The following is a 21373-nucleotide window of genomic DNA, read 5'->3' on the forward strand; positions in this document are numbered from 1 at the left end:
TTTCTGGGATCTTCTGTGTCACATGGCCATTAACAATTAGCTTTTCTTTTTCAAAAATGGCAAAAGCATTTAGCTGAAATCCGTGGCGCCTTTCCCTTATGTTAATGTGGCCATCGAAGACGAATCAGTGGCCCTGCTTTATCGCCTCCTAAACCAAATTGGTTCTCAAGACACAAGTTGCAAATTTTGTTTTGGGTCTTGGCCATTCCTTTGGCCAGCAAAGTATATTTCTGGTAGCAGACCTTCTGTCACTTCACAGGAAATGCTTGACTTAAAGGGAGACAGTTCTTGCCTCCCAACTTTACTGTTTCTTTTTTCCTGATCCTTTGTTGGGTTTCTTTTTAACAGCATTTGTGCAAGAATATCAAGTAATAGATTTGAGTGACTGTTTGAGATTGATTTTGTTAACCACGGAATAGAAGAACTCTAATCAGTTGAATTGACCTAAACCTTTGAATCAAGAAATATGCCTAAACTAAATTTTATGAGAAAAAAATTGCTAGTGGTAATGTAATTGGGTTTTTTTGTTCTTTTGTGATCTCAAGGAGTTGGCTTATGTATTTAAAACGCAGTGTCACCTGGTTAATGAAGTCATTTCAGTTTTTGGTTGTTCTAACATCTGCATAATTCCATAAACAGTGGGTTCAAACAAAAGAAAACAATATGACTTAGGACGTCTTTAATTTTGATTTTTAATGTTATGAAGTGAATACAGGAATGTGAAGAGTGCTGTTCTTTTATCTGGCAAGCCATCTCATAGGCCAGAAGCATTAACTGTTTGAATGCTGCGCATCAAAGAACTATTGCTGAGCCTTTGAATTGAAGCTGCTTTAAAATTCCAATGCAAGTGCCAGCAAGATGGCTCAGTTGGTAAGGGTGTTTGTCTCATTGCTTGAATTCAATTCCGAAGATGGAAAGCAAAGATGGAGAGCGAGAACACCACAAAATTGTCCTCTGGTTTCCACATACACCACACACATCATGGGCATAGTAATAATCATAACATCATCATCATCATAATGTAACAATTGATTAATAATAAATAACAACAATCATACATATTTTTTAATTCTTAATGCAAACATAGGGGTTTCAATTATTTTTACAATGGGAATAAGAATATTAATGAAAATATGAAAAAGAAGAAAGTCAAAGCAAAATCCATTTATTGTAGGTGCAGTAATGTTAGTGCCGCTGTAAGGACATTCATATCTTGTGACATGCTGTCTTTAAAGTATTGTCACTAAAATTTTAGATATTTCAACTAGGGATTTGTCTGCATTTTTCAACTTCCTCTCTCCCTGTCAATGTTTTAGAGACTTTTGTGAAATTAACAGGGTCTCATTATTAATTGATGCTTAATATACTTACCCCAAACTATTTTTTCTCCACCCTTATTAGTACCTACTTAGATAATAAAATTTTGTGTCACTTCAAGAAAATGTATGCCCAGTAAGTGTTCATGAATTGTGGGTCATTTATTTTTTTTTACCTCTATTTTTCTAAATTTTCACATACTTTTACAGCCAGGAAAAATGTGGAATTAAAGTCTTGTTAATATCGTTGTTTTTGTGTTCCAAAAATAGGGTTTTGTCGGATATGTAGTTTATTCCCATCTTTGGATCAGGCCTAAGGAAGTACAGGCCTAAGGAAGTAACTTTCGGCATTAAGTGACATAGTGTAACCTGTCCTATACAAGTTGGTTATCAAAAGAATAAAAGAGATAAGTGCACAGCAAGGAAAGGTGAAATCAGAGGCCTTAATTCAGTGTGTGTTAGCTAGAATGATGCTAATGGTTTATATGTCATTAGTTCTACAAAAACTAGAAGACAGAAAATCTTGTTGTCCTCTTCCACAGCTTATAGCTTATAGAGCTGTAAGCCATTGTTGACTGCAGGGATTTTAATGTCTTGTTTTGATACATTTAGTTTTCAGATACTATGTAGTCCTGCAATTGTGATGGGAAGGTGTGGGGTATAAGATAATTTGCTTGGCTCTGGCAAGGCTTGTTTTCAACCCTCAACTTCCAACAAAACTGCTTTTCCTTCCTTGATGAAATGGAGCTAGGAACTGAAAGGCAGTGGGGTACCTTATTGTGAGCAGTACAGAAAAGGATTGTGGCAACTGAGGATGCTATTCAAAAAGGGAAGACCGTGATGCTTTCTGTTATTAAAAAGCTGTCTGAACACAGCATTTCTTTGTTTGTTTCCTTTGTTATTGTCTTATAGTCTTCGATATTTACAAGATGTTACATTTAGAATCTTTATTGTTGTTCTTTAGTCTTTGTATAATTATGACTTCATGTTCTGACATTCTTCTACATGTGTTTTCTACTTCCAGAGTGGCTAATTACTGAATAAATGTACTTCTCTATTGGTGGGAAAAGGCCATTATATGTTAAACTTTACTTATAGAAGTAGTCTGTAGGTTGTTTTAGAAAGGATCTCTCCTTTTGTGCACGCAAAGGAAGAACCATTTTGGATTACTTTGAATTTAAAGAGTATTTTTGCTCAAGCTTTTTAATAATATATGTGAAGTATTTTTATAAAATGATTATGACATTTTTGATTTTTAGTGCTGATGTAATGGTATTTAAAATGTGCTTTCCATAGCACTTGTAAATGCTAGAAGACTCATTCCATAGCTCACTAACGAATTCAACCTGTAATGTTGCCAGTTTCTTTGAACTATTTGGAGAGAGGACTGATTTGACTGGTTTTTAAGGATTCTTCTTGCTTTTAGTGGATTTGTTGTCCTTTTGCTCACAGGATAATCAGGGTGTGTGTGTGTGTGTGTGTGTGTGTGTGCGCGCGTGTGCGCGCAAACGCATGCGCCTGCATGTGTGTGTGTTTACTTTTGATGTCTGAAAAATATTGACCTGGAAAAAGGAATTGTGAAGAGCCTGAAAAAAAAATGTTTTGGGCATAACTTTCTCATTCTGACATGTTTTGCTCTCTCTGCTGCCAACTTGAAAATCAATAAACATCTACCAGTAAATCTACTGTTTTATGGTCTACATTAACATGCCATCCTAAACACTTGTTTTTAGGAGGTTGATTTACAGATCAGATCCACAGTGTATCAGGATAGCTTGCCTAGCAGAGGCCACAATTAATATTTAATTCCTTTTTTTTCTCGTAGTTTATATTGTATACTGAATGATTGCATGGCCCCCAAATTCATGTGTTGAGACCTAGTTAACTGGTTTGGAGCTAGGCTTGGGGGATCTAATTTAGTGAAAATGACCTTATTTTCCAAAGAATCTTTAAAAACATTTTTTGATAAACCTTATCTTAGTCTACTTCATCTTCGATAACCAAGCATCACACATTGAGTGACTTTTTAAAACACCTTTTTCCTCACTGTGCCGGATTCCTGAAGTCTGAGGTCACAGTGCCAACTTGGTTAAATTTTGGTGAAGGCTCTCTTTGTTTGTAGATGCCTGTCTTAACTGTGGTTTTCTGGCCTTTTGTTTGGTGCCTGTAGGTGGAGAGGAAGGATGAGAGAAAAAAGAGGGTGGGGGAGCGGAGAGGGAATAGAAGAAGAAAACATGGGAGAGAGGTTTTTCTACTTATAAGGGTATAACTAGTATTATAAAGACCTGCCCCCTGGACCTTGGTTAAATCTAATTAGATCACCCAGATCTCCTCCAAAAACCATTGTACTGCTAGGTGAGACTCTGAACACATGAATCTGAAGCTACTCAAGTGTTAAGTATATAACGTAAACTGTGAGAAAGATCCTCAGTTGTGCTTGATGCTGTGCTAGACACTATTATTTTTGCTAAATCCTCACAGGAAACCTATTGTATTCTATAAACCTTTTTTTCCTAATAAGGAAGCAAAGACCTTAGGTTAAGTAATTTTCCCCAGGGTCCTACCACTATAGTGACCCAAGATCCAGTTTAAGCATTCAAAAATGCTGTGCTCATAGTGTCTCTACCAGGATGAAATGCTGAACAGCTCGCTAGCTAACAGAAGCAGTGGTAAGTCAGAGGAAGGCACAAGCAGCGTGTATGCAGATTGTTCCCCAGTCCTCCCCACCCTGGTTTCTTTTATGAATGTTTAACGTACATTTGCTTTCTTGTCTATGTTCATTTATGTTGATTTTACTTGTATTAGAATTATTGAATTTATGTCATTTAAATTATAATGCTTTCATTATTTGAGCATATGCCATCTGTGCTGGCCAGCTTTATACTCCTGCAACAGAATACCTGAGAAAAAACTCACCCTACAGGAGGAGTCAGTTATTCTAACACTTGTTTCAGAGTTTCAGTTTGTGGTTATTTGGCTCCATGGTTTCTGGTCAGGCAGAACATCATGGTGAGGAGCATACATGCTGTAGAGCAAAGCAGATAATCTCCCGTTGTCAGGGGAGCGAAGGGAGGCAGGAGGAGGAGCCTGGGATAGTTTGTATCCTTCATGCTCCTGTCTTCCAGAACCTGCTTCCTTACCTAGGCCTTCCTCCTGAAGTTTCCACTGCCTCCCAGCCACTCTCTAGGTTATTAATTTATAAATACCTTAATCTATCTGTGAGATCAACACCTTCATGATCCAGTCATCTTCCAGACGGTCTACTGTCTGAACACTGTTGGATTGAGAACTCCTTTTAACCCTTGAGCTCCTGGGAATATTTGGGAGCCAATCCATGATACCATTAAAGTGAAAACTTCAACAAACACACACCCCACCTATTTTTTTTTTTAAATCTTGATATAGCTTACTGTAAGCAAGGTAGAAACTTTGCATCCTTTTAATCAGATAGCCACTGAGAATAGAACTATAATTTTTTTTATGTTGAAAATTGATCTTTGGGATAGAAAAACTATAAATTAGTATTGTTAACATACATTTCTTACTCAATTTAAAGAACAGAAAATATTTCCTGAAAGGTGTTTCATTAAGGTGAAAAGAACCCTCTTCCCCCCCCCCCCCCAAAGGCTAATAATAAGAATTATTTAGCTGGTTGCATTGGCACATACCTGCAGTCTCAGTGCTGAGGAGGATGAGGCAGGAGGATTACAAACAACTTGAAAGCCATTCTGAGTTCTACAGTGAGACTCTGTCTCAAAAAAATTAAACAAAAAAGACAAGGCTTTGTGTTTTGAATTGTGTCTGTGTGTGTATGTGGTGTGTGTGTGTGTGTGTATGTATATGCTCAAATACATGTACAGAGGTCAGAGGTCAATATGGAGTGTGCTGTTCACTACCTTTATTATTTATTTTTCATTCTGTCTTTCCTTCTTTCTTTCTTTTCATGTTTCAAAGATTCTCTCAGTTGAACTTGAGTTAGGTTTTTCACCAAGTCTGGACAGGCAGAGCATCCTGTTCTGTCTCCGCCTCTCCAGCACTGGTCTGTAGACAAGGCCACCATGCAGAGCTCTTCACATGGGTTTTAGAAACCTGAACTCAGGGCCACATGCTTAGGGAAGCCTTTTGTGACAGGTCTTTCTCTCCAGCCCTCTGTCTTTCATAGTGTGTTTTTCCTCCCATTTTATCTACTTGTTGCTATATGTTCAAGAATTTTCAGTTTTCTATGTATGTGAATAATAATGAAAATATTCAAAGGTATCTTTTCACTATATCCTAGATTATGTGGTCATTTTGTTTTTCTCAAAGCATATATATAATGCAGTATTTTTCATTGATGGCTGATAGTTGTTTTTAGCACATGTTAATGTTCACTAAACAAAGTAAAGGAAAATGGCAGTGTATATTAGAGCTGTCGCTCAACAATGAGGAAACATGAGTGTTGATATTATAATGCTGGGAGACTTGGAGAGAACTTCTCAGTTTTGAGGCCAAAATGCCATTTCCTCTGACATCTTCCTTATTCTGGTCTGACAGGGTTGTGGCGATTACGTTATTTGGAACATTTATGTCTACTGTAGTGCTGACTTCGTTCCGCTGTACGGAATGTTTAAGTCTCTCTCCTTTTGACTTCCAGCTCTGTTTTCCTTTTCCGTGATCTCATCTGCACACCCCGTTTATACATTGTTCAGTTCAATGGACTGGGGGACTAGGGAACACCACACTGATACATTGTTCAATTCAGTGATTGGGGGTGGGGCGGACTAGGCAACACCACACTGCTACATTGTTTAGTTCAGTGGACTGGGGGGCGGGGGAACTAGGGAACATTATACTGAAATATTGTTCAGTTTAGTGGACTGGGGGGATTAGGGAACACCTCTCTGATACATTGTTCAGTTCAGTGGACTGGGGGGATTAGGGAACACCTCTCTGATACATTGTTCAGTTCAGTGGACTGGGGGGGATTAGGGAACAGGTACCTGATGGTAAAATACCATCAGAGTTGTTGGCCTGGAAACAATAGAGTAATTTCAGGTTCTGAATATTGGAGAATACCATGTTGGCAGTGTTTGTGTGAGAGTAATCTAGAAATCGGTTAAAGGCCATCTTAGAGGGGTAGTAATTTGGCATTTTGAGACTTTAATTACATGTGAGCTGTACTGACTTGTTAGAGAAAATGAAGAGAAAAGGCTTGTGGCCCTCAAAACTGGTAGTCTTTTAGACAAACTAAACAAAACTAGCATATTTTCCCATAAAATACTTACTTTTAAAGGTCTAAAAACAGTGGTCAGTACTAGTAATTTTGTTTAACTGATAAACTTTGATTTCTGATGAGATCTAGTTCTTTAGCTGTGTATAGAGTGCGGGACTTGAATGTATCTATGATGTTCTGAGTTGTATCGCAGGATTGAATGGGGCTTTAGTATTGTTCCTGCAACAGATATATTTGTTTTCCAGTATAATTAAATTTAAAAATGTTTCACCTTTAAATTAAGGACGATTGAAGCTCAATCTTAAATTATCCCTGTGTTGGGGTAGGTCTGTTATAATTCATATATTTGTTTTACAAACCAGTGGTTATGGTCTGGTAACATCATGTTAAAAATGTAACATTTACAAGTGAACTTTCAGTTTATGAGATTTAGAGCTTTTCAAATATCTCAACTTATTATATAGCCTTGATTCATTAATTTTTCTGTCATGTTTTTAGGTCAAAATTATTACATGTATTACTTCAGAAATACTGGAGTGAGCACTGTGTTTGGTAATATAATAGAGATTGGATTGGTTCAGGTTGATTAGTGATTTATAAGGACAAAAGAATCAAAATAGTATGGGATTTTTTTAAACTGTTCATACCTCTTGGATTTTTCTAAACTGCCTCACTGTTCTTGCCCAGTGTAAAAATCACTCTGGTTTTGTGTGTGTGTGTGTGTGTGTGTGTGTGTAAGTGTAAGGAATGTAGGAGTAAATCATCTAGGATATTCATATTGTTTCTCTTCCTTCCTTCCCCTCTCCCTCCCCCCTCTCTTTCTCTCTCCCTTTCTTTCTTCCTACCCTTCTTTCCCTTCCTTCTCTTCCCTCCCTCCCTCCCTTCCTCCCTCCCCCCTCCCTTTCTCTCTCTCTTTCTTTCTTTCTTTCTTTCCTTCCTTCCTTCCTTCCTTCCTTCTTTCTTTCTTTCTTTCTTTCTTTCTTTCTTTCTTTCTTTCTTTCTCTTTTTCTTTCTTCAAGACAAGGATTCTTTGTGTAGCCCTGGCTCTCCTAGAACTCTGCAGACCAGGCTATTCTCAAATTCACAGAGATCCGCCTGCCTCTGCCTCCCAAGTGCTGGGATTAATGCCGTGTAATATATAGGCAGATATAGCCAGGCAGCGAGGTAGGCAGGCAGGCTGGCAGACAGACAAACAAACAGACAGGCTCATTGCTGCTTCATATCTAGCAGTCTCGGAATAAAGAGGGCATTAACCTCATGTAAGCACATTTTGGAATACGTCTTTTTTTTATGGCCTGGCAAATCATTTCCCCTTCCTTAGCCTTGTGGGTTTCCCCTTGTTTGGCATCTAAACATTTGAGATAGTATTTATTCTTGTTAACGACCTTTGTGTGCTATTCTCAAGGCTTTTGAAAAGCAAAATAGAATAACTACTTATGAAACTAATTTAAAGACAAATTGACCTTTTCTTCTATTCTTTGTCGTGAAATCTGCTTGGATGCACGCTGTTATTGTATTCCTATTAATTATCTTTGGTTCTAGGCCAGTGGATTTAACTTGAACCTCAAAAATATTCTTGATTAGAAACAGAAAGTCCAGTGTGTGTATGTGTTTGTGTGTGTGTATTTGTGTCTGTCTGTCTGCCAGCCTGCCTGCCTACCTCCCTCCCTGCCTGGCTATATCTGCCTATATCTTGAGGGCAGTCTCCAACTCTCTTCTGGACAACTGAATCAAAATACCTGGCTTGGATTTCTAGTGTTCTATGTAATTCTTAGTGACTCTTGAATTTTAGCATCACGCTAAGGGAGAGAACTACTGTTAATATACAAATTAAATTTAGAATAATGATAAAATGATTTAAGCTACATCTTTCAGTCATTTAATGACTCAAAACTTTCCAGTTTTGCCAGCTTTGGGAGAAAGAGTTAGGACTCTTGTTTATGTATGAAACTGTTTGTTCTGCTTGTCTTTTTTTTGACTTCACCTAGTGGACACTCCTGCTCTTTTAAGTTTGTTTCTTACCAGGTCTTTCTGTGGCTCTCTGTATGGTCTTAATTACTATACTTCTGAAAATTAATTATAAAATGCACAATACTGTAGAAACTAGATAGTCTGAATTCCCCCAGTGCTCATCAACTTCAGATATTCCCAGTTGTCTTCTTTTCACAAACAGTTTTGTATTTTTAAGGTAATTTTTGTAATTTAACATTTTTTTAAGGTAGCAGAGAATTCTAAGGCTGTGATTTTTAGTTTATACCTTGATCTATCAAAAAGGTTTAGCTATTTCATAGTGTTTGACTAATGCTTACATTTTATATTTCATTCATTCTCCCCTCCCCCATTTCTTAGGGCTTCTAAATATCCAGAAGTGACATTCTCAAATGAAAGCTTTTAGTCTTTTTCTGGTATTACCTACTGTACCAATATCACCAGTGATAAGCCATATTAGTGATATTGATTGTTACAGTCGATCTTGATTAGATTGAGAAATATTAGGACATTAGTAAAGACACACCCAGCGGTGTGTCTGTCTGAGTGTCTCCAGAGGTGGTTATGTAATGAAGGCTTTGACCTAATGAATGGATTTACTCCATTGATAGATTTAGGTGATGGGCCGGAGTGGAACTATGGTAAGTCGTGCCTAGTTGGAAGAAGTAGGCCACTGGGGGCATAATTTTGGGTGCTATGATTTGCCCTGACCACTTCCTGTTACGTGTGTACTAAGCTTCTGATCTGCCTTGGTGTGAGCTGCCCCATCACACCCTTCCTGTTGTGATCTAAATACACTTCTGAAACCATGAATTTAACTCCTTACTCTCCTAAGTTGTGTATGTCAAGTATTCTGTGACAGTGATGCAAAAATCTAACCTATTAGTATATAAAGTGCTTTTTGTTTTGGCTTATTGAGTAGAGCACATGCCCTGTAAGTGTGAGAACCTGAGTCTGAGTCCTCAGACTCCATGTGAAGCCTGGCACGGCAGCGTGCTTCTGGGATCTCAGTATTACTGGGGGGAAGTAAGAACTGCAAACAGGAAGCCTGCATGTCTGCTTCTTCCCTGTGTCACACAGGTGAAAGGTGATTCCTGAGGTCCTCTGACCTCCACACATGTACCATGGCACCCCACCACACATCCAGGAACCCATACAAACACATCACAAACATTTGCTTTTCATAAGTTGGCTTATAGTAAGGTATCTTCTGTATTTAGTGCAGGGATGTTGAATTTTTTTCTTCTTCAATCCTGGAATTCTTTTTTTTTTTTTTTTGAAAACTACTTTTATTTTGTTTCAAACTGTGTCATATAATTATATTTTTGACTGGAGACAATTAATTTTGGTAATCCATCTACTTTTTATTTATTTCACCTTTTAAAATTATTGGCACTTTATATCTTCCAATCTGGTATTTTAAGACACTCATTCCACATAATCTTTTGATGTTCTTATATAGGTTTTTTATTCTCCATTTATAAATGGCAGCCAAAAAGAAATGTAGACTGAAGGGTGGTATGAACGTTTACGCAAGAGAAACTTCAGTTTTCTCCTTAACTCCCTAGAATGTTGATTGTAATTTTATTTTCAAAACAGTCTTTTTATTATAAAATTTGTACTCTAAATATGTCTTCCATCAGTAAGAGCTGCTTCAGGATTGGAGTATACTTCCTTTTACTTTTCTTCTAGATATTACTATTTAAAGAGTACCTCAGTAAAATGGTGGTTTACTTAGGGAAAAGAAGTACTTCCTGGGGCAAAGGAGCATGCAAGCGAAGATGGTTTGGCTGCTAAAGCACTTATACAAGTTCAGTCCCCAGAGCCCATATAAGAAAGTTGGCATGATAGCATACACTAGAGTGACAGGTGGATTCCTGGGCCTCTGTAATTGGCCAGACAAGACTTCTGGGAAACTCCAGACCAGGGAGAGACTCTGTCTCCATAGGTAGGTAGATAGTTAGGCAGATAGATAGGTAGGTGGATGGATGGATGGATGGATGGATGTCTAGGCCTGTTGGCAAGCTGCAGGCCATCAAGACACTTGGCCTCAACAATAAACAAACAAAAGACAAATAGGTGATAGCACCTGATGAACTATACCAAGATTGTCCTCTGGCCTCCATGGGAACATCACTCAAGTACGTGTTCACTCTTACGCATGTGTATCAGCCCACGCATAAAATAGTGTTGCTCTTCTATGTGACTCTTGGCTACGGTGAGTAGGAAGAAGGAAAAGTAGCTTGTGAGGGTATTGTATAGATGAAGTCAGAGACAAGAAAGACATACCGCAGTATAGTCGTTATTTTTTGTTGCTGTGATAAAATACCAAGACCAAGACAGTATATGGAAGGCTTTATTTGGGCTTACGGTTCCAGAAGGAGAGTCCATAATGGTGGGGGACGAATGGTGGAGGAGGCCAGATGAGGAAGCTGAGAGATCACACCATCAGTCACATATGGAAAGCAGAGGGCAAACTAGAAGTGGGGGCAAAATGATCAACTGTGAAAGCCCATCTCCAGTGACACACTTAATCTAGCAAGGCTGCACTTCATAAAGGCTCCATATAACCTCCCTGAGCAGTGCCACCAGCACTAGACCAAGTGTTCAAATACCTGAGCCTGTGGGAGACAGTTCCAGTTTAAACCACCACACCCAGTAAGGCGCATAGATTTTATTCAATTATTGAAGTAAACTACAAGTTAAACATTTTGTTTTGTTGTGTTGTGTTGTGTTTTTGTTGGACACAGGGTTTCTTTGTGTAGCCCTGGCTTGTCCTGGAACTAGCTCTGAAGATCAGGCTGGCCTTGAACTCACAGAAATCCTCTTGCCGCTGCCTCCCAAGTGCTGGGATTAAAGCTGGGTGCCACCACATGCATCAGGACATTTTCTCCAGTGACATTTTTTGGGAAGGTTTTATGAACAGCTGACAGTCCACTTGGTGGCTGAATACATACTGTATTGTGATGTATTGCTATTCAGAAGCAGCTACAGTGGCTGCAGTTCATACTGACAATGCCACATCTGCTTTAGTTTACTCCACCTCAGAGATGTGAAGATTATCTTACTGTCTCAGGAACACTTGGAAAAGAGTATTTAACTTGCAAACACTGCCACCTTTTATCTTCCATTAAAATCATGTTTCCCTGTTAGAAATTGCTGTTACCATTTTGGGGTGAGGGGTGGGGGGGAAAATATACAAACAATAGATTTACAAAACTATAGACGTGATGGGTCCTTTTACTCAACTATAAATGGCCTACTTTATGATAAAGAATACAAGTACTTCGGCTCTGTATGATTCCCTCCCTGCTAATGCAGATGCTCCAGCAATACCATTCATTCAATAGTGACTTAGTTAAATTGTATCCAGGGTCTCAGAATAAGCTATATACCATTTGTGTGCATGTCAGGATTTTGAATTCAACTTGAGTTTGACTTGAAATACCTCTGCTGCATTCAAGTTTATGAGGAATGTTTATGACACATGATATAAACAAATGAATAATTTATGCTAGAGATCTTTCCATAGTTAGGTAATTTTTTAAAATTAATATCCCTGTAGTATTCCATTCTGTAGCTGTACTGTGATTTCATCCTTTGTACTGCATGATTCTTAGCTGTTCCCTAAGGTAAGCAACTGTGTATGTGTTGATGTTCAAATGTAGCTTCAAAGGGTTATATTCCATATAGAGAATGCTGTTTTTACCCTGTCTGTCTGTCTGTCTCTATCTCTGTCTGTTCTCTCTGTCTCTCTCTGTCTCTGTCTCTGTCTCTCTCTCTCTCTCTCTCTCACACACACACACACACACACTCATCAGTGAAAGTGTCTGAGAAAGAATCCCATGAGTTTCTTGCCCTGTCAGTTGAATGGTATAAGAAGCCATGGCACCAGCCTTGGTAGGAATGAGCACACTCGGCTCACAGTAGCTCTCAATTGTTAATACCATCTAGTTAAAGGAGCCAGGCCTTCCTGAAGAAATGGCTGAATCCTTGGACTTGGGGAAGAAGTGAAAATTCCAGGCGACCCCATGGGATCTTATAGTGCCGGCGTGTAAGAAATACTTAAGCACCCTGATTTCTTTGTCAGCTTCCTGCTGAAGAGTGCACAGTAGCCAAGTACCAGAGTAATGGGGAACCAAAATAAATTAGTATGCAGTTAACCAGAACATAAAGTAATATTGTGAGTTTATACTGATATAAATCTCTTGTACAGAATTCCAGTTCATAAATGAAGCCATGTCTGTGTTATAGATTCTTTCTTCTGGGTTTGTTTTGTTTTTCAAGAGAAGGTCCTGGAATTCACTCTGTAGACCAAGGCTGTTCTCTAACTGGGAGGTTCACCTGCCTCTGTCTCCCAAGGGCTGGGACCAATGGCATGTGCCACCACATCCCGCCTGATTCCTTACTTCTTAAGTGTAAACTACACACAGCAATTTCTTTCTAAAGAGTGCATTATAAAAATTTGCGGGAAGAATAACTTGCGTAGGACAAATCTGAGAAACACTACCTTAGTCAGGTGGTCAGAGTTAGCTTCAACATTTTAAATGTGTTGATAATATTTTGTGGTGAGAATATACTTGGTTTTTGTGATTTTTTTTCTGTCCTGCAAATTATAACCGTAGTTTAATTATAAGAAAACATGAGTCAGATTCCAATTGAGGAACATTCCTCACAGTGCTTGACTGGTGCTGGCCCAGTGTTTGTGTCATCATAAACAGGGAAGTCAGACACCACCATACCCAGGAGTAACCTGAGGACGTGTGTTTGCTGCAGTACTGTATAAACTGGATAGGATCCTAGAACAAAAAGAGTGCATGGGATCACAACTAAGAAATGGAGTTAAGTGGTGGACTTCAGTTACTGATAATGTATTAACATTGGTTCATTAGGTGTGCAGGAGAACTCTGTGTCCTATGTATGTAATTTTTCTGTAGATCCGCAGTGACTTTACAAAGCTTATTTAAAAATGGTACATACTTGCGTCTTTCCGATAGAGATTGTCCTGTTGCCATTTTGTGAGTGCTGGAGTCCGGATCTGTCTGTAGCTGGGCTCTCAGAATTTACTGGCTGGTAGATGGGAGCTGGTGGAGTTCCAACTGCCGTGTGTTTCATGTTATCAGTGATGTGGAATAGTTTCTTTCATAGACTTATGGGGCACTGTCCCCTCCCCAACCCAGGAACCTTTATGATCTTTAGTTCTCTTCTGGGTCTCTGGCCTTTCCCTTTTGGTTTTGTTCTCTAGAAGGTGAGCCCTATATGTGTGATCTGCGCTTTAGCTGGTTTGTTTGCTTTTTTAAAGATTGTTTATAGACTTTTTAAAAATTGACACTTCTGTTTTCATGTACTTTTATATGGTAGGTTTTTCCTTTTATATTTGATATATAAATACAGTTGGGAAATCTTTCATCACAACCAGTTTTTAAGTGAATTCTCCATTTTTGCCCTCTGTAGTGACGTTTTTGTTTTCTTTAAGTTCGTTACTTTTTATTATTTGGGAGTTTGAAAAGAACACAGAATATAGTTTGATCATACTCACCCACCTGCCTCTTCCCCTGTCAGTTTCCTGTTTCTCTATGTGTGTGTCTCTCTATGTCTCTTAACTAGCCCACTGAGTCCAGTTCCTGCTGCCCATTTAAACACCGGGTGTGGTCCATCTCCTGGAGCAAGGTGGACCTATCAGGGCCACACCCTTAAAGTAAATGACTGTCCCTCTGCCAGCAGGCTTCAGCTGTCCGTAGCCTCTCAGCCAACAGTGGGACAGCTTCTGGTTACAAATTTAGATTTTAAGTTCTAAATACTTCATTTAGTACTTTATTGTCCTTGGTATTTCCTTTTTTTATTATTACTATTACATCTGTGTACTTGTGGTGGTAGGGGAAAGAGGGGCATGTATGGAGGTCAGAAGACACCTGAGAGACTGTTCTCTCTATCCATCATGAGAATCCCCGGGAACTAGCTCAGGTTATCAGGCTTGGTACCAAGCGCTTTTACTGAAAAGTCATCTTTCCAAACCCCTTGAAGCATCTTAAATGTTCATGTATTTCCTCTTTATTTTTTTAGATTAAATTTTAAATTATGTGAGTGTGTGTGGGCAGGTAGAGAGAATATACACACATGAATGCAGGTGCCCCAGGAGGCCAGAGGCTTGGGTACCCCTGAAGCTGTTACAGGTTGTGAGCCACTCTACATGGGTGCTGGTGATTGAACTTGAATCATCTGCAAAAGCAGGATGACCACTGAGTCAGTCTCTCTACCCTGTGTTTTGTGTTTGAGATAAGGTCTAATCATGGCAGTCCTCCTGCCTCAGCATCCCAAGTGCTAATACAGGCCCAGCTCACCACATCTGGTTCCTTTTATCCTTGTTGAATAGGAGTTGTTAATATTCTGTAGAAGACTTAAGGGAGAAGCTCTCTCAGTTGTGAACAGCGTTTTATAAATGGTTTTACAGCTTTTTTCACTGTTAAATTGTACCGTATTTCCTAGTATTTTTCTTCTGTTGATTACTACTTTTGGTGATTATGTATTCAATTTTTCCGTATTGTGTTTCTCAGATTCTTTTTCCTATCTTTCTTATAAGTCCTCACTCACTATATCCATTGTGATATTGTTAGTATATTTGATAATTAGGGATTTAATCAGTGGACCAATTAACTCATTTATTAGGACATTGAAGCCAGTTGTGTGGTTGAATGCTGTCTAAGGAAGGGTGATGATCTAGCATAACCTTCTACAAAGGTATTCATATTTTCCAACAGGGCTTGTAGTGAATCTAGTACTGCTGAACTGAATTCTTAATAGACGTTTGGGAAGTTGTCCACTAGTGCTGTAGGAATGTTTGCGCCTGGAGAATGGTACCAAAAATAGGCTGTCGAGTTTATTACTTATACCAGTAAAGGAGTACCCTCTTTACAGAGCTGGGCGTGTCTGTGGGTGGGGTGGAGTGGGAGATGGAATGGGAGGCAACACGGTGAAATGATTGGCAGGGGCAGCAAAACTGGAGTGTTGACTGTTGGGAGGCTGGTTTACAATTTCAGTACTAGGCCTGATTGGAATTAGCATAAGGATCACATGATAAAGTTTAAGTTTTGATTGACACAGGCAGCAAGGCAAGTACTTTGGGGTGAGGTAGCCAAACAGCTGGAACTCGAACAATCATTTACTGCTATCTACTGAAACTTTGAATAGTCTGATGTCGTTTATGTGAGTTTTTTTTTTTGGGGGGGGGGAGTTCCTGAAATGAACAATGAAGTTATTTGAATCTCTTATCTTCCCGCTAGAAATTTCCTGGAATAGTGAAGTCATTTTACTGCAGACAGATGACTGCCGGCGGTGGTTCCTGTAGCCTGCAACTTTAGTGTAGATAGTTTGGATTGTTAGCACCCATTCGGAACCAGTACAAACTTGAAAATGTTTTTATAAAAAGTCAAATTTTTGGTCCCATCTGTAAAGACAACTCACCCTTTTGATGGTGCTTTGATACTGAACTTTTCCCCCTCAGCAAGGAGGTCCAACCTTAACCAGCTGGTACTTTTGACTCCCAAGTAGGCAGTTGAATATGAGTTTGTAGCCAGGAAAGAGTTCAGAATCAGAGGAAAAAAAATACTGAATTGTTACATAGATGCTTTTGAAACCATGTGCCTGAATGTATTTGTCTAAGAAGGAAACAGTAAGAAAAATTTGTGAGCTTTAAAAGTTCTAGTATTTAATGGTTATCCTGGTGTGTGTGTGTGTGTGTGTGTGTGTGTCCAGCTAATAATGCAGAGAGAATGAGAGCACAAAACTGATAGATTTGGTAGGATGTTAGGAAAAGTGCTTTTAAAGCCTCTTATTTTATATGTATTGATGTTTTCCTTGCAAGCATGTCTGTGCACTGTGTGCAGTGCTCAAGGTGGACAGAAGAGGGCAGGATCTCCTGGAACTAAAGTTAGCGATGGTTGTGAGCTACCATGTGGATGCTGGGGTTAAATCATGGTCCCCTGGAAGAGCTGCCAGTGTTCATAACTGCTGAAACATCTCGTCTTCCAAAAAAGTGTTTTTAAGAATGATGAAGGGTTGGGGGCATAGCTCAGTAGTGCTTGCCTGCCTTGCAAACTTGAGTGCCTGAGTTCGATACCCAGAACCTATGTTTAAAAAAAAAAAAGGCCAGGCATGGTGTGATAGTGCACCTTTGTAATCCTAACCTAGGTAGGTGGAGACAACGAGACCTCTGGGATTCACTGGCCACCCAGCCTTGTCTGCTTGGTAAGAACCAGTCCAATGAGAGACCCTGTGTTCAAAACCAAGGTGGACAGCACCTGAAGGACTGATGCCTGAAGTTGTCCTGTGGCCTTCACATCCAACCCATATGTGTGTCCGTGTATACATATATACACAGCACTCAAACAGGGAAGCTGAGGTGAAGGTGCTAGTTTAGGTTTGCTGAGGGAATTCCTTCTCTAGGGCATCATTTTTAAGGTTAAGTATGTGAGGGTGTCTTGGTGTGCTTGTGAGTGTGAGTGTGCTTGCACACATGTACTCAGTTGTGGTTCAGGTGAAAGGTCATGTGTAGTTGGAGGTAGGGGGTTATGGTTTGCCATTGATTTGGGGTTGATTAGGTCATCTGTAATTGAAAGTAGAGGTTATGATTTGCCATTGATTTGGGGTTGCTCAAGCACAGTTGAGAGATAACGTAGTATTGTTGATCAATGTTAAGGCACATTTCAGTTTGTTGACTAAAACTGCTGTTTTGATCATCCAGCAAAGCTGATGTGAAGTGTGCAGACTGAGAGAGAGCTTAAGGAGGGCAGAAGTCAGATAAGTATGTGTACTGACTGGTTTTATGTGTCAGCCTGACACACATTAGAGTCATCAGAGAGGAAGGAGCCTCCCTTGAGGAAATGCTTCCACAAGATACAGCTGTAAGGCAGTTTCTGAATTAGTGATCAAGACGGGAGGGCCCAGCCCATTGTGGGTGGTGCCATCCCTGGACAGGTGGTCTTCATTTCTATTAGAAAGTAGGCTGAGCAAGCCAAGGGAAGCAAGCCAGTAAACAACACCCCTCCATGGCTTCTCCATCAGCTCCTGCCTTCGGGTTCCTGCTCTGTTTGAGTTCCTGTCCTGACTTCCTCCAGTGATGGACTATGATCTGGAAGTGTGAGCCAAATAAACCCTTTCCTTTCCAGCTTGCTTCTTGACCATGGTGTTTTTGTTGTAGCAATAGAAACCCAAATAAGACATTCTAACATAGCCATGCCTCAGTTAGCATGATGGGGTCACTCTGAGAAATACGTTGGTAGTAGGTAGGAAGTTTGGTTATTGTCCAGGTTATTGTCTGGTGTGCTTAGATAGACTAGATAGTATAGGGCAGTTATTCAGTATGACTTCCTTTTCCTTTTTATGTGCTTGTGTGTTCATGTCTGTAACGTACATGTTTCATGGCTGACATACACACTCACTCACATACACATACATATATATATATATATATATATATATATATATAACATTCAACACCTTCTTCTACTATATATTCTCAAAGTAGGAGCATCAAATGTATACCCTGCCATAAAACATAATTCTTATTCGATTCCACATTCTTCTGAGGTTGTTGTTAATTCTTTTTTTAAAGGGGGAAGAGAGCACAGTTTTCTCAGAATCGTTCTTTGCTCTCCTCAGTGTCCCAGTGAATGAGTCAAGAATCAGTTGTTAGGTTAGACTTACTCTAAAACCTACTCTCAAGTTCTGCTGCTACAAATTTCTTGTATGCTGTAAAACTTTTCACCATTAATGCCAGAGTTGTTTGTAACTAGCATTTCTCCATGGGAGGGATATGTTAATTTCTCAGATTTTGAAGGTCAACACTGAACAGGTAGTGAGAAACAATTCTAGGCTCATGGAGACAGTTACTAAGCTGAATTAATTTAATTCTAATTAATAGAAAGTTCAGCCAGCCAGAAGTATCTTGATCAGAGTTCTGATTGATTTAAGTATTACTCTACCCACCCATTCATTCATCCATCACCCACCCAGCCACCCACCCACCCACCCATCCATCCATCTGTCTGGGAAAGAGTCTTCCTGTGTAGTCCAGGTAACCCTCTCATTATCTTGTTTCCAGGCTGGCCTGGAAAGTTTGGTGTTCCTGCTGTGCTTCCTGAGTTCTGGAATTACATACATTATCATCAAATGTTTTCTTGTATCCTCATAGGAAACTTTGTATATTGAAATTTGTATATTGAAAATTGAAAATTTGGGCATCTTTTTGCTTTATTTTATACTAATCTGACCCACTACTTCAGAACCACCTTCAGAAGTTTCCTAAGAAAGTAGAATTAGTGCCACAGGGTACAAATAAATTAAAACTGGAAACAGAGGAACAAAGAGTTGTGACTGTTGAGTTTAGCCAGGTACAAATTTTCTTCTTACTGTCTTGACCTTTGCTCTAGCCCTTGTGAGGAGTGTGCCCCTTAACTGCTCTCTTGTTACGCTCTCTCCCTCTCTGATTTAAGATTGGTATGTGAACAATTTCTAATTTTCTGCTCAGCAAGTAATGGGGAAGATTTTAGCTCGCCCTACCCCAAATCACACACAGATATCCCCAAGTGAATCCCAGTGTGTGGTTTTGAGGGCAACTGACACAGTCTTTGGAAGAGCAGTCCAGTTTCTTTAGAATATTCCGAGTGATCTTTTCTGATCCAAAAGCATTCCCAGAAGACTGGAGAGAGTCAGCAGTTGCAGTGTGTTGCCAAGCCTTCCTGTTGCTGAGGAGGGTTGGCCACTCTTCAGCAGTTTATCTTACTTAGGCTTTAATAAAGGGTTAGTCTAGAAAATAACAAATCACTATTGTGTCATAAATTATAGAGTGACCAAATACCATGCACAGTTGTTCAGTTCAGATGTGTCTTAGAGACAACAGGCAGAAAGTTGCCTACACGGCTTTGTTTGTTCCCTCCCACTGAAGCCAACATAAGTATCTCGAAAATAGTTTTTGTGAGATGTACCTTAAAAACATATAAAAGAAAATATATAGTATTGTTCATTGAAAATGTGGATTTGTGTTTTATTTAATTTTTTTAGTTAAGAGTTTCATAGAGCATGTTTTGATCAAACTTAAACCCCTCCCCTGACTCCTTCTAGATTCCTCCCCCTTCTCTACCCACCTGACCTTTGCTCCTCTTCCTTTTCTCTTTTCTTGACTGATCAAGTCCAGTTTGTACTGCCCATATATAAGATGTGAGGTACTCCACTAGAGCGAGGTGGCCTCAGGGTGACCCTTAGAGAAAACTGAGTCTCCTCTCCCAGCCACCTTGTCAAAAGGTGCCTTGGCTGGTGGAGGGCTTCTTGTCGTTCTCCCTTCTCTGGCTGGGATTTGGTCTGGCTTGGAATTAACGCCTTTTTCTCACAGTAGCTGCAATATGGCCTTTAAAATATGTAAGTATGTAGTATTGCTTAATTGTCCTTATTAAAATTAGGCACTCTTTAATTTCTTACTGTTAGAGTTTAGAAGCGATTAAATCTATCCTTAAAAGATACATTATTCATTTTTCTTTGAGACAATGTCTCACTTTGTAGCTTTGGCTGGTCTAGACCTCACTATGTATTTTAAATTATGTTTACCTGTGTGCATTGGTGTGTAGGTATGTGTACATGAGTCTAGGTGCCTGCAGAGGCTTGAGGTGGCAGATCCCCTAGAACCAGAATTATACATAGGCATAGGCACTAGGAATGAACTCGGGGTTCTGGAAGAACAGTATGTGCTCTTAACCACTGAGCCATTTCTCCAGTCTCTTAAGAGGTAATTAAAAGGATAGGCGATTGGCTAGATTTCATAGGATGTGCTTACAACATTATAATCATAAGCAGTCTTATCAGCTTTGTAGACTGACATACTTTCGCTTGTCTTAATGTAATACATACTCTAAGAAAATTTATACTAATTAGAAAATAGAATATATCGTGAATTTAGACATTGTGCAGTGAACGGGGCCTGGTATCTAACAGGCCGATATTACCAGCTATTTAGGAGGCTGAGCCAGGAGGATCACAAGTTCAAAGTTTATAGGTTTATAGAAGGAGAGCAAGGCCAGCCTGGACAACTTAGTAAGGCTATGTCTTAAGATGACAGGTAAAAAGAGAGCTGGAGATGGAGAGCCTAGCGCTGACCGAGAGTGTACAAGTGTCACCACTAGCTGGCGGGACCAGGGAGAGTGAGGCCAGTAAGTGAGGCAGACTAAAGTCTCATGCGCTGGCCAACTTCATTCAGAGCCTCAGGCAAATCTATACTCTATACTAAGCAGTGATTGTACTGTGGATCTTGTTTACAAGTTACTCCAGGAAGGTGATTTGTTTTGTTTAAAGTTATCTCCCTTTTTTGTGTTTTTGTCTAGTACTTATATATTCTACCAGAAAAATAACTTTTATCTCCAAGGTGCTCAGAATATATGGTTACTAATTAGAAACAGGAAGTGAGGCAGAGTTCATAATGTAAGGGACACTAGTCCTAAGTAAATAAACTTGAAAAAGCAAAGAAGCCACCTGATGCATTCTTTTCTAATTTCTATACTTATTGACTTTTAAATTTATTTTATTATTTACTTTTTAAAAAAATTTACTTACTTTATTTATATGAGTACACTGTAGCTATCTTCAGAGGGCATTGGATCCCATTACAGATGGTTGTGAGCCACCATGTGGTTGCTGGGAATTGAACTCAGGACCTCTGGAAGAGCAGTCTGCTCTTAACCACTGAGCCATCTCTTCAGCCCAGCTTTTGAGACAGAGTCTCTTGATATATACCCCTGTCTCGCCTGGAAGTCACTATGAGACCAGGCTGTTCTTGAACTCACAGAGAGCTACTTGTTTCTGTCTCCCATGT

At 39.4% G+C, this 21373-nt stretch overlaps 1 protein-coding gene across 1 annotated transcript in view; it reads left to right on the forward strand.

Moving 5' to 3' along the window:
* The window catches only part of Cdk17 (cyclin dependent kinase 17), a 75321-nt gene that overhangs the window by 1298 nt on the left and 52650 nt on the right, over positions 1 to 21373 (forward strand). The gene's annotated exons all lie outside the window — the stretch shown is intronic.

Source organism: Grammomys surdaster, unplaced genomic scaffold (genome assembly GCF_004785775.1).
Source record: "Grammomys surdaster isolate TR1022 unplaced genomic scaffold, NIH_TR_1.0 958, whole genome shotgun sequence".
In the NCBI taxonomy this organism is placed as follows: Eukaryota; Metazoa; Chordata; class Mammalia; order Rodentia; family Muridae; genus Grammomys; species Grammomys surdaster.